Here is an 18,332-nt window from a genome sequence, read left to right as displayed (position 1 = left end):
GATTAAACGCTCGTGTGTGTGTGTGTGTGTGTGTGTGTGTGTGTGTGTGTGTGTGTTCCTGAGCATGCAGCAGGTGGAGCCCTGGTTCCAGTGTTGGATGTCACGTGCGCCTGCAGCTGTATTGGTGTTGACATTGTGAGGACTCACCTCCCATTTGGGGACAAAAATCAGGTTAACCATTTATTTTAGGGTTTATAAAATGTTGTTAAGGGAAATGTTGATGTGAGGCACAGACACCGGTTAAGATGAGGGGTTGAATGAATGCAAAAACAACACACTGTCCTCACATGTTGCAAAATGATTGCATTTGTGTGTTTTTGAGGTTTGGAGGAGGTTTTGAGAGAAACGATGAGAGCCTGAGGAAAAGTGGTTATATTTTTGACTTGCTGCACCTCAATCATACAGAACTCAGCAAACCCAAATCTAATCTGTAAAATGAAGTGAATAATAGCGTGACGGACGGATGATGGATGGATGGATGGATGGATGGATGGATGGATGGATGGACAGGTGGTTGGATGGATGGATGATTGATTGATTGATTGATTGATTGATTGATTGATTGATTGATGGATCAAACTTCCTCTGCATCACATTCCTCTTCTCTGTGCTCCGCTCATTAGTTTCCATGGTAACAGAGTGTTGCTGAGCTGGTCACCAGGCTGCCCACTCAGCCCGCACACTCTCCAAAATACACACACACACACACACACACACACACACACACACACACACACACACACACACACACACACACACACACTTGCGCATACACTTATACGTAACACACACTCATTCACCCATAGACACTCATGCAGACACACATATAAGGGACTGACGCACAGTAATGACACAGTTGCACATAGAGAAATGCAAACACACGCATACACACGCACACACACACACACACTCACAAAGCTACACTCATACAAGTGACAGTAGTATAGACATAGTAATGTCGGCTTGCAGGTATGTGGGTCCTCAATCTGCATTCACACATGCACACACACACACACACACACACACACACACACACACACACACACACACAATCACACTCCTTTTAATTTAGTCCTGAAATCTAAGAACATACACTTGCACAAAACTCAGATATGGTGTGTATGGGTTAGCTAGCCCACTCAGAGCACTGCAGAGACAAAGACAGAAACAGAAATACCAAACTAGGTTAGAGCAAAGCATTCTGGGATAGCAGGATACCCCCTGGGCTTCTGCAAGAGGCTCTCTTTCCTTCTCCCTCTCACCGCATCGAGCGCCGACTCTTTATTTTCTCTTCCTTTCACTTTTCTCCCTCCATGTTTTCCTTCTTGCTCTATTTCTCTCTTTTGTATTCTTTGTCATTCTTCTTCCTGGATTGTTTTTGTCTTTCTTTATAAAGTTTGCTTGTATGTCTACGTGTGAGATGAAGATATCTCTGATGTTTCAAAACCAGATGGAGTGATTTCAACCAGTATTTCAAGTTTTCTCAGAAATCTGTCCAGAATCCTTATCTTACGCTATGTTGAGCTGTTGTTACCCTGTGACTGAGTATTGGTTGTATCATACTGACATGGCTGCATGCTTATAACAGTATCTTGTTCCACTTTCTGCCACTACGCGGAGTTAAGGCAAACATTTCATCCTTCTCTCGGATAAAAACTCAAAGTCATGCCTTGACTTTTTGAGTGTTTATTTTCTGATATTCCCTGACCACGTGCTGCCAGCATATAAAATCAACTTGTCTTCCTCACTGGAACAACAGTTTATTACTTTATAATTGTGAGTCAATGTTTTAAAGGTAGGGTGAAATATTTATGGATCTGGAGGGCACAAACAAGTTTTGCTTGTGGCAAACCCGGCCCTCGTTTCCCCTGTTTCAGGTCAGCTGATGTTGCTGTAGATGTCTGATGGAACAGTTTGATTCTGACTACGGCTGTCAAGATATCAGAGTTTCACTATATATAATTATTATGGCCAAAACAAATCGATATAACAATATTATAGAAATTCATAGAAAAATTTTACAAAATTATAATAATGCTACAAGTCAAATTCATCTTTACATTTGTTTATTGTGTGTTTTTCTGTTTTTTTAGCAAATTAATTACACTCAAAACACAAATGTAGTGAAGTGAAGAGTCTGAAGTCGGCCAATCGTTCAGTGATGGTTTCATGCTGACATGCACTAGCCATATATGTCTTGCTTTTCTGAGCCATTGACTCAAACATGGTTAGCTGACCTGAATCCGTGGCTCTGTCTTGCTTCTTTGCTCAGGACAGAGGAAATACTGGCGAGCTAAGTCTTCTTGGGTGCGGAGAGTGTCGTGCTCTCGTCTGGAGCAGCAGTGACCACACAGCACTCACTGTCATAACAGCTGCAAGCTACCTAGTTACTGTGTCGCCTCTTTTTTCTTTTATGGTGGGTGGCAACCAGCATTAATAAGCAATACTATGTGAACCAGGTAGTTAAAGGTGTCGGAGTATTTACTAATTATCATATGTGTATTATTGACATTAATATCTCTTTTTTTTTATGTCACATCATCAATACTGGTATATTGTGACAGCCTTAATTCAGACTGAAATGTCTCAGAAACTATCAGATGGTTTTTTGGGTACATTTAGAGATTTAAGTGTCACCCAGGTGTCATCATTTGCGTTGTTAGCATAAGATTATTACCTTAAGGATAGCATATTATATTGGTAATCGCACACATGGTATATTGTACTCAGCCTAAACATGTTTTGGAGCTCTGAAACTTTAGTGAACATTTGTATTGTTAATGTGTGATTTATAAAATTTTAGCCATGTGTTCACTCAAGCATTTCCTGTGTACTTATTTTTTGTGTGTTTTAATTAAGCTATGTGAGCAATATCTAATCTTCACGCACAGCCATCTTGAAATCTCTCTTTGTGATACACCTCTTAAGATGACCCCCATATTTTTATATTCCCGGTAGCAGTTTTTTTTTTTTTTTTTCTTGTTTCAGAAATTGGCTGCTTTTTAATTTTTTTTTTACCTATAAGGGAAAAACTTTGTCCATCACATAACCAGATTTTTAGATATGCTCCTTTACTTCTGGTTCCCATTGATTGACAGAGTGGAACAATTGAAACTAAGAGTTAAATTCAAGGCTGCTTTGTGTAAACAAAGCTGTATAATGTTTTTCATCTTTATTTTCCTCTGGCATCATTAGCACGTCAACACGTTTTAACATTTCACAGCATTTTATTAAAGAAAAAAATTCCACCCGTCACTTCCTGGTGACACAATGTTCATAAACAAAAGAGAGTTGAATTAACTTTTGTAGCTTTTGGAACTCTATCGTAAACATTTAATCATTCATGCGTTCGCTTATTCAGTTCCAGCCGCCAGTTCATTCAGTTAATTTCATTCAGTCACTCCTTTTCTGTCTTTGTTTTGGTGACACATTGCATGGAAGAAGAGATGAAAACAAAGTGATGGGCAGACAGAGAGGAAAGATGGATGGAGGAGAGGGAGGAAAAGCCCGCTGGTTGGCAGATCTGTTAGGGAATCCAGACAGGAGTTGATGAGTTGCTGGCGTGATCCCCAGCGCCTGACTGTGCCCACTACAATGCTTTGAATTACAATGAAACTCATCAGGGACTTTGTTTTTCTCCTCACTAAAGAAGGCTTAATTGTTAACAGGTTTTTATTGTTGTATGCAATTAACAAGCGGCACTTCCTGACTGTAAAGCAACCTGTCAATACAAATTGTTTGTTGTGCATTTAAGTTGTAGCTAAGCCAGGAAATTGACCCACTGTTTCAATTCTGCTGATGTCAAGACAGTAAAGATAAGTTAACTTCAAACTGAGGAAAAGACTGAAGAGGGATAAGACAGGAGAGGAAAACAATGGGAAAGAAAATATGAAAGAAAAAGGGGAGAAGGAGATTGAAAAAGAAAGAAAAGGAGAAGGTGATTGAGAGAAATAAAGAAGAAATTAGAAATGGATGTGGATTGAAAGGGAGAACAATACGGAGGAAAAAGGAAATAAAGCAGAGAAAAAAGAAAAGAAAATTAGAAAGAAGAGAGGAGAGTAAAGGAACGGAGAAGTTGGGGAAGAAACAAATGTAAGAGAAGATGAAGAGAAAGGAAAGAAAAGAGAGGAACAGGAAAGACAGAAGAATAAAGGGTGATGTTTAAGTTGAGGAAAATTAAAGAAGAGATAAGGAGAGGAGAGGGAAGAAATGGAAAGAGAGAAACAGGAAGTAAAAAAAGAGGAAAGAAATGGGTGAGGAAAAAAGAAATGTGAGGAGAGGAGGAGAAGAAAGGCAAAAAAAAAAAAGGAAATAAGGGGAGAGCGAAAGACAAGAGAAAACAGAAACATATGAAGTAAGAAGAGAGAAAAGGGGAAACCGTCAACGGGTGGAAAGAGAAGTGAGGAACGAAGAAGAAAGGAAAAGTTGGACAAGGAAGGAGGGAAAACAGAGATCAAGTGTAAGAAAAGGGGGAAGAAAATGAAAGTAGAGGAAAGAAAAGGTGAGAACAGGAAAGTGGAGAGGAAAGGAGAGTCAGGGAAATGAAAAGAGAGATCTGTGAGGACAGGAAAGAAAAAAGGTAAGAAATAAAAGGAGGGAAGAGAAGTGAAATGAAAGGAGAGAGGAAGAATCACAGGGAATATGGGACCGTTGTGAGTTTCACCGCCTCGGGCGACACTCTTCATGTATCCCCCCTCACGTGGCTCTCACCCTCCCTCCTCCTTCTTCTCCTCCTCCTCCTCCTCCTCTTTCTTCCTCAATCTCCTCCTCTCTTCACTCCCTTTCTCCTCCCTCTTCATCTCACTCCTACATGAATGCAGATGATGGGTATGTATGGATTGTTGTCCCTCTGTGTGTCCTCCTCTTCTCATTTCTTCACCGCAGTAAAGCCATGTAGGCCTTACATTCGTGTGTGTGTGTGTGTGTGTGTGTGTGTGTGTGTGTGTGTGTGTGTGTGTGTGTGTGTGTGTGTGTGCGTGTGTGTGTCAGGGCCTTTATGTAGATTGTGTTGTCGTTTGTGTGTGTGCTTGTGTGAGTGTGTATCTCTTTCTCTGTGTGAGCGTCCCAGAAACGGCGGACCTCAGGGAGTTGTGCTCCACTTTCACTCCTTTATTAATTCACCCTTCGCTCCCACTCTGTGTGCCCGTGTGGACGGGATGGAAGGGGAGAGAGAGAGAGAGATAAAAGACGGCGTGAGAGCAAAGGAAGGACAAACAGACAGAAGAGAATGAGTTCGAGACAGACAGTAAACACTCAGTTTTGTTGTTTCTCCGGCGCTTGCGTCCAAAAATGACAGTGTGTTAAGTTGAAATCAAAATATTAAAGTGCGATCTACTTTGTGTTTGACTCTCGCAGACACTGATCATTTTTGTTCTGTTTAAAAGCAGCCCATTTTCACCACTAATCACTCCACACATCCCGGAGAAACTGTAGCTCTTTATCCAACAGGAGGCAGTCAGCGGCTTTGTTTTCTTCACTGATAAGAAGAGGGTGAAGCGGCCAACAGACTGTGGGTGGGCAAGAGAGTCAGCATTCAGAGTATTCAGAGAGGGAAAAAAAAACAACTTTGTGTTAGCTCTCTGAAACTGAATGGAAAGACCGCAGAACAGTTTCCTTCCCTTCCTTTTGTCTGTTCTTCCATTTGTTCAGTGTAAAATTTCCACTGCAGAGATTTTGATGACAGTTTTGGAAATGATGTGATTCACAGCTCTGTTAAAAAGAAATTGCTTGGCCCCAGCGGAACTATTTATTTAGTCTTTGTTTATTGAAAGAGCAGGGAAACTGTGGGAGTTGGTAGGGACTTCACAATTACTTTTACCCAGTGCATTGGTAAAATATTAGCCATTAAAAGTTTAATTTGACTATCAAGGTACCCTGTACATATGAGTTATATGTTTACATAACTGAAGTAAATACATGCTGGTTTACAATTTAAAGCTTTCATGGTCAGGTTTTGCAACATTATAGCCTCAATTATATTTAATTATATCTTCAATACATTAACCATACTGTTAAAAAAAACAAAACAAAAAAACAAAAAACAGTACACAACGAAAGGACACTGTACATCAGCCCAGAACAAAATTACATTTCTTCATAAGAATCCAAATTTATTTGCAGATTTAAGGTAAATTAGTATTCAAACGTCAAGCCCATTCTGCTGTGACATTAAAGTATCATAACAAATCTTTACTAGTGTGAAAGTTAAAAGTTTTATTGGAAGCTGCTTTATTGTAACAATACAATAAGAAACAGTGACAACAAATGGCCAGTAAAATCAATACTCTCTTGGATTGGACACAAAATGCAATATAATTCTGCAAAGCTGCTTTTATTTTGAAACAGGACAGGAGAGGCTGGGTTCTAACATAAGGGATAAAGACAATATACTGTCTCTATACAGGACAGTATCTTTAGATATATACAGTACTGTTGTGTGTTCTGGTATCTAGGCTAACCCTCTCTTTCTATAATGATAATCATACATTCAACACAAGCTTTTCTCCATAATGAACCTCACAATGACTCATGCTTACATCTCCATGGTAACAAGCATGCCCACATTATTGGATGTCATTTGGGTTGCTTGGACAGACAAACTGACACACAGGCTGGCAGCGGCCGCTGCCGTTATCTCATTGGTCTGACTCCCTGCTCATTTCCCCACCAATCAAAACTGTATTTTTCTCAGCTGAGCAGTGCTTACAGTTCAGTTCGTCTGCGGTCTGTAGATATTAAGTTTGGAGTTAATGAGCTCACTGCAAACAAGGAAGAATGATGTATAAGTTTGGGATGAGTGTACAAGCAGTCGTGGAGCGCCACACGTTTACATGTCATGTGCTGCAGGAACAAATGTTGTCGTGTGTGTGAACTCAGAAATAAAAAAAAAAAAAAAAAAAAAAAAAAAATTATTGACATACAGATTGCGGCAATATAGAAGATGCAGTTGTGCATGTCTAAGCCATGCAGATATGTCAAAGTGTAATTTATAATAATTTGAAATTCAAAACTTACAGTCCATACTGTGTGATTTTAAGTCTGATTTCAAATGTATTGCATTGCAAAGTCCTAAATTGATGAGTTTTGCATTCAATGTAACTGTTAAAAATATACTTTTCAGGGGAAAAGCAGAAACTATCAACTTAGACCAATATTAAATATATTCCTGTTTAGTTAGACACATTATTTATTGGTGTTGGCATTACCAAAAAAAAGTAAAATGTATCGTATTCTAAGAAGTGTGCAGACAGAAGGCTGATGAAAGGAACCACAAGCTGCAGGGGCAGGAAAACATCAGTATTTATAACCCCTCATTTCACTCTTTACTGAAGACTGCTATTGTCTTCAATCAGTGCCAAAACAGTCACTTTGTTACTACACAGATCTGACAAAACAACATCCCAGCATTGTCACGCTGATATTTTTACGCATGTTTTTTGCTTAACTGATCGTGTTAAAGGAGACGAGAGACAACGTATTTTTTTTTATTGTAAGTGACAACGGAAAGAGGGTTTGGAGTCAGAGTAAACACAATGCTTTCATTGTAGTTCAGGAAATAGCCTGCTAAATTGTAATGTATCCTCTCAATGTTGTGACAGTTATTTTTTCTTCTTTTTATCAAGTTCCTTTTATCATGTTTTTTTTTTTTAAACCGTGGTTTTGTGAGACATTATTTCGCTGCAATTTATTTCATATTCTTGTAAGAAATAACACATCATCAAGTTAGAAATATTAGCATTTCCAGCTAACTACCTTAAATAATCTGGCATTGCTTTGAAATCAAGTGAGTATATCATAAAATTATTCAGTAGGATTACAGGTTATAGTTAAAAACAAAAACAAAACAAAAACATTTATAATTCTGGGTGATAACTGAGATGCAACTATATCAGACTTCTATCAGACAGTTCCAAATCAAAATGTTTTCAACCAACTCAAATAGTTAGCGTCAATTTACCAGCTGGCTACTACTGACAACATTGGCTGACAACAGTTGTCATTTCGCCCAATTAAATTAAAGGTGAAAGCTGCTGTTTTCGACCTCTGTCTGAGATAAGTACACAAATTACCAAACCAGTGGTACATCTGTCACTGTTAGCATTGTGAGCTGCTATGTGATGAAGAAAAGTCTAAACTGAATGGATGTATTAAGGAAAACTGGATGTTGATTTATTCCCATTAAAGTTGCTCAATATACACTGAAAAAACATCTGCCATGTTTGTTGCTTATCTCCTGTCGGCTCCGTTGACATATGAAGAAGGTAAGATGAAATAATTATAGACTTTCCAGATGTTATGGGACCAAATGAATCAAATAAATCAAATGAATATACAAACTCTGATAAAAAAAAAAAAAAGGCTCATATTGCGAGTTTAGTGACGCTCAGAAAAATGATTGTATATGGGGGAAAAATGCTTCGTGGGCCAGTCATATGATGAAAATCCAAGTTGTAGTTACACAATTTGACCACTAGGCTAAAACGGTCACATCGCCCAACACTGATCCTTGGGGTGTGCTTGGCAGGTGTAGCCTCTGTAACGAAGGGAAAGGGTGGGGCTTGGTGAAGGAAAGAAACTTGATTTTCTCGTCTTTTTTTTGTCTGTCCGCACAGGAAAACTATATGAAGACGACACACGAAGACTCAATTTTGACAGACAGACGGGGAGATTAACGAAGAGAGAAAAACAGCTCAACTGAACTACCAACTCAAACATGTTCAGCAGAGCGTGGTACCCATAAGGCCTTGCAGAGGCCCAGTGGGTGGGGTTACGAGGAGGCGGAGATGAACCTGACCAACCACAGGCCGTCACCCGGGGATATAAGCTCCACCCACCAGTGATATCCAGGGTGACTGAAAGACGGACCAACGCCTCGCACGCCGGCATCTGAACCCTCATTGGCCCACAGCACAGGTAGGAGTTGTATTTCTCAGTGTCACAAGAGTTTTAAAAACTGTTGCAAAAGCAGCTGGACTCGCAAGATCATGAAATTGCGTGAGAATCCGTCTTGTCAGGCTTCAAGTTGTTTGTGATCATCAGTGTCCCTTGAGGAACGACTGGCAGCTATGGATGCGGTTTATGTGCAACTGCTTGTTCCAAAACAATGATCTGATTTGTTAAAGTCAGCCTGTTACTGCGGTGATAGACAGATGGTTCAGATTTTTGCAGAAGTGCCTGCCCTTTACTAAACAGTTTCCAAGGACAACTTCTAAGATGATCCTGTGATCAAGGGCTTGAGTTTATCAACTGTTGACCTTGCTCACAAGTTTTCACGGTCACTCATCGTATTGCAACAAAAACTTCCCCTCTGGCCGATGAAGCATTTTTCTCATAGATCACCAGTATAAAAGAGACGTCAGTAAAATTGTTGACAGGCCACCTCAAACTGCCAACAACTATTATGAATTTTTTTTAATTAATGGAAGTTTCAAGTTTGTAAAACATCCTGACAACCTAGAAAAGTGAGTTTGTTTGTGGGATGTCACCGTCAGAGTCGAGTGGGAACTCTTGGTTGGGTCCAATTGGGAGAAACACTAATGTGCATGTGCATTGGGCCGAGAGTGGAATCAAACCCCAAAGTTGTATACCTTTTTGGCTCTTGTGAGCAGCTGCCATCTTTAAATCTGGTTCTCCAGTGTATTTACATAAAATAGATTACTTCTCCAGATTCAGAGCCACATTTCGGTGACACGACAGCCACCATTTCAATGATGATGACCACCTTTATTTAATTAGCAACATAGCTGGGTTGTATTACTCTTGTGAGCAGACCTGCCAACACTCATATCTCTGACTAATGAATGATTATTTTCCATTTTTATCATCCCACGCCCTTCAGGGCAAATTCCTTTGATGATTAAACAACTGGCAATTAAACGCTCGCTCTACAAGCACGATGCCCCTTAAAGGATTATTGACTCCCAGCAAGAAATTAAAAACAAAGCAACCATCCAAATGTAAACTTCCTATCATTACAACACCCTTTGTTCTATGTGTGTTTGTGTACTTTTGAGTGTGTGTGTGTGTGTGTGTGTGTGTGTGTGGGTGTGCATGGGCCATGTAAAGTGTAGCAGCCTCATTGTGGTTTTCTCCCTCTGTCCTTCCTCTCTCTTCTTTTTCTTCTTCTTCTTTTTCTTCTCTTTCTCTCTCTCACTCTCGGTTTCTTTCTCTCTGTCTGCTGTTGCCATGGAAACCCATCCTACTCATCCCAGTTCGCTGAGTCAGGAAAAGGAGGGCGTAGTTTGACTGGGGTGGTCCCATCATAATCACTAGGTGGCATCTCAGACCCGTCTACCAAACCCCGTCTTAACTGTTCGTAACAGTTTGGAGGTATCAAGCTGCATTCGGTGGGGGAGGGGGCTACCTCTCTTTCAAGCAGCACAGCAGTGATGTCTCATTTGGCCCTGTAGCTCCCGTATAGTTTTGACCTCTCTTTCTTCCCAAAATAAAAGATGGAATTGACTTCTGCACTTCCAGGAAACCTCCTGCTTTAAATGAGCACAAATGTTTCAACAGCGCCTCCTTTCTGTAGCTCCTTGTTTTTAAATCCCCGTAGCTCATAATCCACAAATTTACACTTAAAATTTAGTCAACATTGAAAGAAATTGAAGGAATAGTTAAACTTTCCCACATTTATGTGCATTCTCTCCAAGAGCCAAATGAGAAGATAGCTCTCAGTCTCGTGTGTGTTGAAATAGAGAGCTGGAGTTTGCCTAGATTAGCATAACGCCTGGAGGCAAGGAGACAGCTAACCTGGCTCTGGACAAAGTCCAAAAATAACATCTCGAAAGCTCACTAATTAACATGTCTTGTTTAATCTGCATACAAATATATAAACATATGTAAAAGGGACAGACTGTGGACTTAGGGAATGCTGCAAACTTTAACAGGGATAAAAGACAATTTACTGTAGTTTTCCAGATATGGTGTCATTGTGTCATGATGTCTGGATGTTTGGGAAGACAGTTTGTCAAGAAATCATTACTGCAAAGAACTAAAACTACAAATTCTTCTTCTTTTACTTCCCTGTTTGCAAAGCTGTGGAGGTGTTAACAGGCATATATTTAAGCCCTGGCTGGTTCTCACTACTTCCAGCCTTTATTCAAAGCTTGACCTCATGGCTCCAGCTGTTCACTTAATTGAGTAAGTGGCATCGCTGTGTGCAAACCCGGATTTTGTCATCTGGAGCATCAGGAGAATTCCCAGTGGACTGCCAAGCTGAGTGTCAGGCAAGTGTTAAAAGTGCTAAGTGAAATCGATAAATGAAAGCAGTCACGCGAAGCTACAGTCCGTGAGCTGTCCTGCCTGCGACCAATCAACTCAACGTTCAGTCGGTGTGTGGCGTTCAAGTAACCGAGCAGTGTGAAGAACCGCACAGGTCAAAAAGAGACAGACAAAACAGTTGAGTGTAGAGGGGGAAAAAGCCTGCAGGAAAATATCACTAAATGCTGCAAAATTACCAAGATATTCTCAAGCCTTGGATGATTAATGTTTCAGATCAACATCCATGATAAAACATGCTGGCTCTCAGTGTATCATTCCAACTATCCTTCCTTTGTTGATAAAGAAAACTAATTACAGTAAATTATGTTCCATAGCAAAGCAGATGTGGATGCATCGCAATAATATTGCTATTCCTGTATGTGTTATATCAGTAACTTTTAATGATGATAAACAGAAGTTCAGTCAGAGCTGTGAGGAATGTGATAGAGATGTTATAATTTTTGGAACATTAATTCCTGTAGCCTTACTTATGGAAGTGACTGAGTTTTGAAACTGAAGGCACTTTGGCAGTTTTTGACTTTTTGGAACTGTTTAAGTCATTTTTGTGTGTAAAAGTAAAACATATGTTGCTGTCATTAACTGTAAAGAGAAAAAAGTATTTCAAAAGAGCGGTTACAGTTTACGCAGCGTGTTGTGAATGTGTGAGGTGGCCCAGGGCTGGTCTGAACCTGTCTGGTACCTTGAGTTTAATTGGAGATAGTAGATGATTCACCGAAACAGCCGCTGCGTGTAGTGACTTGCTTGTTGAAACCGACCTTACAAAGCTGGCTGCTGGAGAAAACTCTCTTTCTGTTAGTTGGTCAGAGCAAAATGCACTCAGGCTCATTTCATGCTCAAGTAATTTCAAAACAAGTAGGACAATTAGAACACTGATCAAAAGGAGTGCATTTATATAATGAGATCATAATAACTTGCGGAAAAAAAATGTATTGACTTTCTATTTGATGAAAGATGTTGACACATTTTTAATGGGAGTCTAATGGAGCCTGAGTTTATTTTTTTGGAGGCAGCCTCACCTGGCTTTAAGTGGGATTGCACCCTTCACTTTTCAGACCCAGGGTCTACGTTCATTTTTCTGTACAATGTTTTAAACATATCATTGTGAAATATCCGCAATATCTTTTGCGGTTTATGGTTTGACTGAATATTCCAACTCTTATTTTTAAACCTCTACATCTACCTCATCCCCTGGGAAACCACAGCCTTGGTGGGGCACTCTTCCAGATGACGGAGCTGTAATTAACACAATACAAAGAGCAGAGTGCACACCATGATTCACATACATGCCTTTTTAAAATGAATATGAGACTTACTATTTCAGGTTTTGAGACGCGGTATATGGTCTGTGCAAAATTATGCTTGCAATATTTCTGATTTCTATTTTGTTTGTGTGAAATGCTCCTTTAAAGTACTCCTTTATGAGCAACATTTGCCATAATGGGCTCGTTTATGGCTGCATTTTCTTCCTCGTAGACGAGGAACAGCAGAGCAACAGACAACAGTTGGGCAAGTCCACAGTAATTGAAGCAGTTGCAAATGAATCCCATGGGACTAAATCTTCAGTCTGAGCTGAACTGAACAGAGTTAATGGCTTTTGTGAACAGCTCCTGCGTGACTCACTCCTGGGGCCACATTACAGGAACATCTGAATGAGAAAATCCTATCTTAATCCCACTTAAGAAAGCAATTTCGAGTTTCTCCAAGACAGAAGGAGTGTTGCTGAATGCAATGTCAATCAAGCTGTAATGTAACAGTCTGTAAAGCAGCCTCAATCTGCTGCAGAGGCACAAAATGTGATCAGATAGTGAGATTCATGACTGATTCTGTGCTTCAGATGTGAAATACTGTAAATCTACTATTTCTCACCGAGCCATTTTGACAGTCATGAATTTAGCATGAATGTACTAAAACCATTTTGGCAAAAACTGGAAGAATGAAAGATCACGACAGCTTTGCTAAAGTTCCCTGCTGCACTATTGAGAGAGAGCTGCTTTTGTTTTTACTGCTTATTCGGAAGACGTCCGCTGTTTTGGTGGTCTTCCAGCGATGCTGTAAGAATGTGGTCACATGCGTCCCAGACCACTTTAGAATGTGGCCTGAGTAGATCGGAGCTCCATGTGTCCTCGGTGCGTTCGCACCACAGACTGTAGAAAAAAAAGTGGACGTACCTTCCTGTTCTGAAAAATGAGGCCGATGTGGAAGTGCCTTCAGCTACAATACTACCAAGTGCCACTAGGGGTTGGCTCCATAAAGCCTCTGGCTCCATAGACTCGCATTCAACTTCTCTCATAAAATTCGAAGTCAATACGTTTTTACATCCGATCACACCAGAACGGATGAGATTGGATCTTAATGTCAGGTGTTTACAGGGTATTAGTCTAAATTCACTACAACATGTAATATTAGCATCTTTAGACCACTGATTAGTGATAGTGACACGTTACAATGACATGCAGCAAGTGTTCATGTGTGTCGATGTGATGAATTGTTTTATTGCAGTTTACATGTATGGGTGTAATTTGATTAAGATAAGAACGTGCTTTAGGCATAGCAGTTGTTATCACACCCTGATTTAGATAACGGGATTATGCGCTTTGTCTAAATATAAGCATAGCCACAGTAACATATTGTTATTGTTGAGTGACAGCTTGCAGGGAAAAAGGCGCCTCTCCAGACTGCAGAATAACAGAGCTCATGCAGGTAAATAGATCAACAGACAGCCTTGAATGTAGATATGAGAGAGCAAAAGGGACACAGGACATCCTCCTTTTATTGGCTAAACTGGGATCATTTAGGGAATTCCCTATTTGACCAGATTACAGGCGACTAGTGCCATTTGGAAAGCTCCCCGTAGCTTTCTTCTTGCTTCACATACTGTACATCTGGGATTTTGGTTAAATTAATTTTAAGGGGTTTTATGAGCACCAGTGAAAAAGTCTTGACTCATAATTTAATTAATATGGACTATCACACACCCGCAGGTCAGTTACTTAACTCTATTTTTCCATTATTATTCAAGGGAGTCCTGGGTACAGACATAAACAATAAAGTAATAAAAGGCCTTGTGTTGATCAAGGTGATAGGTGTGAAAGCCAGCAGACTTGTTAGTTCAGGGCCGAACAGATGATTCCTCTCCGTGGCATCGGGAGATCGCTGACTGCTCTTGAACGCAATATTTATTGCTGCAGGTATTTCCTGGACATGTGAGTCCCAGCTCCGGCCAAGTGACCTTGCATGACAGCGAGGAGCCAATGATGAGGCTCACCTAAACATTTCTGTCGGGTGCGGAGGAGGAAATATGATGCCAGGCTTTAAAGAGCACTGTCAGTACAGTTATTTTTATTGTGTCCGCTGTGCTGTCAGTGCCAACCGTCTATAGAGCCTCATCACTCTTTATTTTCCAGTCTAGTCACAATGCAAGCAGCTCTGTTGATAGCTCGTTGGATCGGATCTAAGCCTAATTTAGACGCCGCACATCATTCTGTATGTAAACTGAAAGATGAAACGGTTGTTTAATTAATCAGTAGAAAATTAATCTTTAATCGAACAAATCAAGACCTTTAATGAGGCTGCTTTGGGATGTTGGAAGTCACGATCGTGAATGTTTCCCTATTTTCTGACCTTTTGTAGCTCAACCAATGAAGTGATTAATCAAGAAACTAATTGCTTCAGTAGTTTTTTTTCTGCCTATCATCCATTTATTCCAGCCTCTCACCCGTCAGGATTTGCTGCTTTTCTTTGCCTCATGTTGGTCACAGTTGGGTTTTTAACTTCCAATCAGACAACACTAGCATTTTGAAGACATCAGGCTGTGATGTCATGACATTTTTTTTGGACAAAATGCGTAATTGATTAATCTAGACAACAAGCACTGGATGAATTGATGACGCAAATAACTTTAATTTGCAACCCTAAATTTCACAGAGTTTGTTTATACCACCTAGATTTTCTCTTTTTATCGTACGCGGGGCAAAATTCTGATAATTTTCCAGCAAAAGTAGTCACTTCTTTTGGAGGTACTTAAATGTAACAATAGCGTCATAGCTCAACACATAACTATGTACATTAAATGAAAGGAAATATAGTTATGGTAGAGGAATATGCAGGTGCAACATGAGTTGTTACGTGGCCTGTAGACATCTGCACAGAGATGGATGTCCGAAAAACAAGGCTGAAACACCTCCTGTGTCGACACACAGTAATTCTTACATTTCTTACTGCATAGTCAAACACGGGTAAGTGGGGGTCATTAAATTATTCAAAGTTATAGTTCAGCATATTCAGAGGTAGTCTTACTGCTGGGAAATAGAAGTCTCATCATCACTTGAGGCTAAGAAGTCGTCTGCACCTCCCCGAGAACCACACATTTTTACGCTTCAGCGGATTAAACAAAGGAGACAATTATTGTTAATTTTTCAACTTTAGAGATGTTTCCTCTTGTTCCTGGCTTTTGTGCTAAGTTAAGTTAGCCTGCTTTTACCTGTCACCTTACATATAATGGTCTGATATGAGAGTGGTACCGATCTTCTCATCTAACTCTTGCCAAATACGTGTATTTCCCAAAATATCCAGCTATTCAGTGAAAAAAATAGTCCGCATTAGGCAGCATCAACGCAGTCTACAATCTAGAAATAAACGTATTCATCCATCTCGTCTCTTTGCATCTTTATCTCTCTGTTTGCTCCTCAGCTGTCTCCGCTTCCTCTCCTCAGGTATGCTTTTTTTCTCTGCGATTGCAGGAACGGTTGCCATAGAAACAGAGGGCCTACGATGAAGTAAGAGTAAGACTGGGAAAGAAAGAAAGAAAGAAAGAAAGAAAGAAAGAAAGAAAGAAAGAAAGAAAGAAAGAAAGAAAGAAAGGAAGAAAGGAAAGGAAATGAGAAAGATCGAAAAAGGAGAGAGGAAAGGAGGGAGGGCAAACTTTTAAGGATGCACTTAAATCCATCCTCTACCTCGCAGCGCCTCTCTCCATCTGTGTATTCTGATCTTTTTCTTGGAGCTTCTCCTGGAGCTTTTCATCTCTTCCTTCCATCCATCCCTCCTGTGTTGTCTCTAATCCTTCATCTATCCCTCTGTGTCCTGGAGTTAAGGGCCAATTATACCTTTTGGGTCTGAAAAACACATACATACAACGATACTTTCCTGCTGCGCGTGTGCGTGCCCGCGCGCGGTGTGTGTGTGTGTGTGTGTGTGTGTGTGTGTGTGTGTGTGTGTGTGTGTACGTACGCGTGTTATGCAGCGAGACTCCTCCTCCATTGTAAACAGGGAAGAATGGATTCTTGCTGGAGGTAAAAAGTGCTTGTTAGCTGCATTATTTACTTGTAGCTGTAAGCGTTCTGGGTGGATTTAAGGCTACGAATCAAAGTCACCCAGTGTGTCTCCTGACTGGAAGGCTGCCTCATTATTAGATGTCTTCCACGTTGCGAGTGTCTTAAAATAAACACTGTTAATTTATTTTCGTTGTTATAATAAAATTTAAATTAAAAAACAGGGGTGAAGTTTTTGGGAGTCAGTGCACATTCACATTGCTGAAAATGTAAATGCTGAAATGTTTATGTCCTTGTGTGGTGTAGGCTATGTGCTGGAGAGGGAGCAAGAGTGTGTGTGTGTGTGTGTGTGTGTGTGTGTGTGTGTGTGTGTGTGTGTGTGTTGTCTTCCCAACCCAAGGCCTGTTTTAATCTCATTCATATATTCATCAGCAAGCAGAAGTGCTGACGCAAGTGAGAAGGAGAGGAGGCAGAGAGAGAATGAGAGGCAGAACGTGTGAGATAAAGTGCAAGGAGGAGAAAGATTTAAAATTTATCCATCCCTTTATCAATTCATCCAGAGGGCTGGTAGGATTTTTCTCAATGTATATATTAAACATACAGAAGGTAGGTGACTCGTAGAGAACAGGCACAAAGAGAAGACATAATAGAGGTTAAATGTCCTGGAAAGATGTAGACATTTAGAAAAGAGAACAGGGGAAATCAATTAGCTCCTCTCCTCTCCTCTCCTCTCCTCTCCTCTCCTCTCCTCTTGAATTTAATTTCTGACAGACATTTCAGATAAAAGGACAATTAAATCAGATGCAGACCAAAATAACATTGTGAATACACCCTGATTGACTCTCTGAAAATGTATTTCAGCATGAAAGCTGACATCTGTGTGCATCCACCTCTCTGCTCTGTCTGGCTCTGTTTGCTCTTGTGCTGACAAAATGAAGAAAAAAAAAAAAAGGCATTCAAGAATCGTAAGACAGATATCAGGCAAACAAGGCAAATAAATGATGTAAACAGCAGATCAGAAAAAGGAGGAGATGGTAGTGTGGTAGAAAGACGGATGATTTCTGAACCCTGCATGTCATTACCCATAATCCATCAGGAGCCTCTCCATACTGTGGACAGCTAGCTGGACCTCACAGGCAACCAGGTGTGACATGTGTCTGTTTTTTTAGAGCAGTAAAGGGCTGTTACACCAGTAATAACAAGACTATTGCGTGCTGCATAGTTGGTAAACATGACAGAGATGCACATGTGAAATCAGATTGATTTGCATGTGTCAGGATGAATCTTGTATTTAGATAATCCTGAAAATGTCCTACCAAGAGGAACAAGCACCATGCATGTACATATTTGAATGATAAAGCCTTCAGTAATGACAAAGAGCAAAGAAGAGGGTCATTTAATGTTATTGTAGAGCAAAGTCTGTGTGGGGAGGAGATCTGGGTGGATGGATGGATCAACAAAACATTGACTTTAAGCGCCAGATACCACCCCCCCCCCATTTAATTGTTTTATTTCATTGCTCCATACCCTTAATTAGGTGTTAATTATTGTTACAGTGAAGACAAACGTCCCCTAATCTTAATAAAGTAGTCAACTTACCTCAAAGCACCATCTTTCCAGAAACTTAATTAAGATGTCTTTGTGCCGAAATAATCTTAACCAGAACATTGCAATTTCATATGACAGATTTATTGTTCAGCGGTAAATTTTTTTGGAAGGTGCAGACAAATGAAAGAGATCCAAAAACATTTTAAAAGCATCGTTCTAAAGGGCATGAAGTCT

At 40.2% G+C, this 18,332-nt stretch overlaps 1 protein-coding gene across 2 annotated transcripts in view; it reads left to right on the top strand.

The window, feature by feature from the left end:
- The window catches only part of lrrc7 (leucine rich repeat containing 7), a 115,220-nt gene that overhangs the window by 12,703 nt on the left and 84,185 nt on the right, over nucleotides 1-18,332 (top strand). Inside the window, exons 1-2 of one of the 2 annotated variants that reach the window (XM_069153072.1) lie at nucleotides 88-171; nucleotides 8,613-8,913. The gene's annotated coding sequence lies outside the window, so the exon portion shown is untranslated. Of the gene's footprint in view, nucleotides 1-87; nucleotides 172-8,612; nucleotides 8,914-18,332 lie in introns of those variants that run through there. The other variant, XM_069153071.1, reaches the window with a different exon arrangement.

This window comes from Embiotoca jacksoni, unplaced genomic scaffold, assembly GCF_022577435.1.
Source record: "Embiotoca jacksoni isolate LCO1_2020_lvr unplaced genomic scaffold, fEmbJac1.0.p SCAF_19, whole genome shotgun sequence".
NCBI classification, from domain to species: domain Eukaryota; kingdom Metazoa; phylum Chordata; class Actinopteri; family Embiotocidae; genus Embiotoca; species Embiotoca jacksoni.
The sequence above is the reverse complement of the archived record's forward strand: the minus strand, read 5'-3'. Positions and strand labels throughout refer to the sequence as shown.